Source organism: Lontra canadensis, unplaced genomic scaffold (assembly GCF_010015895.1).
Source record: "Lontra canadensis isolate GAN:19392208 unplaced genomic scaffold, GSC_riverotter_1.0 scaffold6, whole genome shotgun sequence".
Classification (NCBI taxonomy): domain Eukaryota; kingdom Metazoa; phylum Chordata; class Mammalia; order Carnivora; family Mustelidae; genus Lontra; species Lontra canadensis.
Window position 1 is genome coordinate 28,268,130 of NW_022631000.1, and position 4,522 is coordinate 28,272,651.

The following is a 4,522-nucleotide window of genomic DNA, read 5'->3' on the forward strand; positions in this document are numbered from 1 at the left end:
CTATTACTACAAAGAGTATTAGACAATATAAGAAGGTGTTTTAAATTCACTTAAGGTAAAGTAATGATGTAATTATGAAGGAGGTTCTAATTTTTAGGAGATAAATACACTTAAATTGTATTTAGCAAATGATTTAGTAAACATCTGAAATCTGAAAAGGTTTAGCAAAAGGAGGAGGAGGAGGAAAAGGAGAAAGAGAAGAAGGAGGAGGAGGACGGGAGGAGGAGGGGGAGGAGAAGGAGGAGGAGGAAGACAGGGAGGGAAAGAAGGAAAGGAAGGAGGGGGAGGAAGAGAAGGGGAAGAAGAAGAATGTAAGTATGGTAGATGGCTAAAGGAATTAAACCTATCAAAACATTAACATTTGTTGAATTGAATCAATGTTCATTCCACAAGTTTTTCAACTTTGTTGAGTTTTTGAAAATTTTCATAAAAAATAGTTGGAGAAGAAGTACACTGGTAGATATTCAGTTGCATAAATACCAACACTACCCAAAATTCAGAGAGTATATCCATGCTGGGTATTCAATGTCGAAAATAAATGCTCTGCCCAAACAACCACATTAGGCTACACAGAAGTGCCAAGGGGCCCAGCCTGCAACTTAGAGCCAGTGTCCTGCTACCTGAATAGGAATGAACGTGGTTGGAAGTGTGGGTGAAGAAGGAGCTCAGAGCTTGAAGAGTCTTGTACATGTCAGGCTGAAGAGTTTGGAATTTATCCTGAGGAAATCAGAGCCACTTAAGAGAGGAGGGCATTTTAGAGGCTCATTTGAGGGATGGATCAGACAGTCTGGAAGGGATCATCGCAGAGACAAGTGCAGTCATTCCATCAGAAATAAAGAAGGCCAGGGTGCCTGGGTCATGCAGTGGGTTAAGTGACCGACTCTTGGTTTCAGCTCAGGTCCCCTTTTCAGGGTCATGAGATTGAGGCCCATGTCGGGCTCTGGGCTTGAGATTCTTTCTCCCTCTCCCTCTGCCCCTCCCATTCATGCTCTCTCTCTCTCTCTCTCTCTCTCTCTGTCAAATAAATAAATCAAGCTTTAAAAAATAAAAAGAAACAGAAAGAAGGCCAAATTTGGGGGAGGATGCAAAGCAAGCCACTTTGAAAAAGAGTTTGGCAGTCTCTTATAAAGGTAAATATATATGTACCATACAACCCAGGAATTTCACTCCTAGGTATTTACTCAAGAAAACAAAAAACTTAAGTTACACAAAGACTTTGACAGGAACGTTTAGAGCAGCATTATTCGTAATCAAAAGTTGGAAGTATTGACTAGCAAATGGATAAAATGTACGTTCATAAGCAGAATAGTGTGCAATAAAAAGGAATGACCTACTGTGACGACAACAGGGATGAATTTCAAAAGCCTTATGCTGCGTGAAGGAAGCCAAACTACACACTGTATGATTCTGTGGATATGACATTCTGAAAAAAACAAAGCTAGTGGTACAGGAATTGGACGAGTGGTTACAGCCAGGTGCTGGAGTATGGGAAGGATTTGCCTACCAAGGGGCACATGGAACATTCCGGGGTGATGGGGAAATATTTTATGTAATATTTTTATCATGGCGGTAGCTACATAGCTGCAGACATTTATCAAAGCTATACACCTATAAAGGGTGAATTTCACTGTATAGAAATTGGATATCTCAGTATACCTCACTTCAAACAAAAGAAAAGAAAAAAGGATAACAGGACATGAGGACTGAATGGATAGAGAATAAGAGAAGGAAAAGTGAAAGATGTTTTGGTAATCAAGAAAACAGATATGCTAATACAAGAAGTGGAAATGTCAGAGGATAGTACCAGGATACAGGCAGTTAACTGCTACAAGAATAAAATGAGCGGGGCGCCTGGGTGGCTCAGTGGGTTAAGTCTCTGCCTTCGGCACAGGTCATGATCTCAGGGTCCTGGGATCGAGCTCCGCATCGGACTCTCTGCTCGGCAGGGAGCTTGCTTCCCCCTCTCTCTCTGCCTGCCTCTCTGCCTACTTGTGATCTTTCTCCCTCTCTCTGTGTGTGTCAAGTAAATAAAAAGTCTTTAAAAAAAAAAGAAGAATAAAATGAGCAATCAAGTTATAACCAGGAGTAATTCAAAATGTATTAAACTATTTTCATCTAGTTTTATGTTACTACTTTAGCAGCCAACTTGGCACAAGTATGAGGAAAATGTAATTAACTTTAAAAAGTGTATAATGCATTCCCAAGGAGAAATTTCTATTCTAGAGACATAAAAAGTGTGTGTGTGTGTGTGTGTGTCTGCATGGGTATTCCTATCTCAAAATATTTGATGATAGGGACACCTGGGTGGGTCAGTGGGTTAAGTGATTGCCTTTGGCTCAGGTCATGATCCCAGGGTCCTGGGATCAAGCCCCACATTGGGCTCCCGGCTCAGCGGGAAGCCTGCTTCTCCCTCTCCCACTCCCTCTGCTTGTGTTCTCTCTCTCACTGTCTCCCTCTGTCAAATAAATAAAATCTTTTAAAAAAAATCTGATGATAATCTTCTTTGGGTTATGTTTTTCACTGATTTTACATGGGTTTTTTTTTATTTAGGTGCACCTAGGTGGCTCAGGGGGTTAAGCCTCTGCCTTCGCTCAGTGGGGAGCCTGCTTCCCCCTCTCTCTCTGCCTGCTGCTCTGCCTACTTGATCTCTCTCTCTCTCTCCATGTCAAAAAAATAAATAAAATCTTTAAAAAATTAAAAATGAAAGTTTATTTATTTGAGTGAGAGAGAGAGAGAGAGAGCTAGTGGTGGGGAGGAGCAAAGGGAGAGGGACAAGCACACTCTGCTGAGCACAGAGCCAGACATGGGGTTCAATCCCATGACCCTGAGATCATGACCTGAGTCAAAATCAACAATCCGAAGCTTAGCCAACAGAGCCAACCAGGTACCCCTAATTTTACATGTTTTTTTAAATGATTAAAATGTATGCAAAATGCTTTCTTAATTTGAATTAATAAAAAAACACTAATTTTTTTTAAATGAAGCATGCATATAATATGGTGGAAGCAGTAAGCCTGGAGATAGTTTGGAGAGAATTTAAGAATGTAGAATCTTTTCCAGGAAGTGATTTTTCAGATAAGATAGGCTTATACATGGGCATATGGACCTCTCAAATAAGAATACTATTATAGTATTTGTGGGAAGAAAAGAGTGGAAATAATCTAATTTTCCATTAATAAGAAACTGATTAATAAAGGATGGTTTATCTATACAATGGAATACTATGCAACTGTTAAAAATGAGAAAAATCTATGTGTGCTAGTATGCAAAAATGGTTGAATTATTTAAAAAAAAAAAAAACATTGTACAGATCTCTCTCTCTCTCTCTCTCTCACACACACACACACACACTGAACAGCCAAAGAGTATCTCTGGAAGACTATGACCAGAAGCTGTTTCATCTGTCAAGATGAAATTACACAATAATTTGAACAGTGAAGAGTAGTTGGTGGCTGCTGGACACTGGCTGGACTGCCACCCACTTCAATGGCTGGGGCTGCTGGCCAAGTAGGGTCCATGCCCCCTGGGCCCGGGCCTGCAGGGCTCCACAGCCTGGCCACCATGCCCCATATTCGTGCCCCGCATCATGAACCTAGCCGCCAGGGCGTGGCGCCGTTTCCTCCCCAGGAAAAGCTGGCTGCTCGCCCTGGTCTTCCGGCTCTCGCTGGTCTACTTCCTTCTTAGCACCTTCAAGCAGGAGGAGGGGGCGGTGAGAGATCCAGACCAGGTTCAAGACCATGAGCAGCCCATCCCGTGGAAAATGTAATTTCAGCTGGGCAGTAGCAGGCCAGCCTGGCCCCCAGTGCTGGAACTCCATTCAAGGGAAGCCCTGTCAGATACATTTGTGAAAGTGAGGATTTGCCAGTGAATGGCCGCTGGAATGTCAAGGTCCCTGGCAAAAAGCAGTACCACTGTGAAGGCTGCTTGCCCCACAGCTGCTGCAGCACTTCCAAGTACTGCGTGCCCTGCTGCCTGCAGCCCAGCAAGCAACTTCTCCTGGCATGCTTCCTCACCTGGGCAGCCGTGCTTTTCCAGAACCTTTTCATGGCGGTTGAAGATCACTTTGATTTGTATTTGGCCAGATGCAGGACCTCATCCCAGGTTCCCAGGGAGTTGATGCTGGCTGCTGACTTGATCTGTTCATCATGACCAGGGTAAAAGAAAAAAGTTAAATTACAGGAGTATCCAGCCTTATACCCACCCACCACCCACACGAAGGACTCAGCATCATTTTGTAATGAGTTGAATGGTGGCTGCACAAAAAGGACACATTCATGTCCCGACCCCTTGGAACCTGTAAATATGAGGCTACTTAGACAAAGTGTCTTTGCAGATGGAATTAAGTTCAGGATCTTGAAATGAGGTCACCTTGGATTATCTGGGTGGGCCCTAAATCCAATGACAAAAGTTCCCCTGACACACACAGAGGAGGTACGCACAGAGGAAGACCTTGGGAGACAAGCAGCCACAAACCCAAGAATGCTGACAGCCACCAGGAGCCTGAAGAGGCAAAGAACAAAGT

At 43.2% G+C, this 4,522-nt stretch overlaps 1 pseudogene; it reads left to right on the forward strand.

Annotated features, from left to right (window-relative positions):
• Window positions 1-3,586: 3,586 nt before the first annotated feature.
• LOC116864780 lies at window positions 3,587-4,149 on the forward strand (annotated as a pseudogene).
• Window positions 4,150-4,522: the final 373 nt, after the last annotated feature.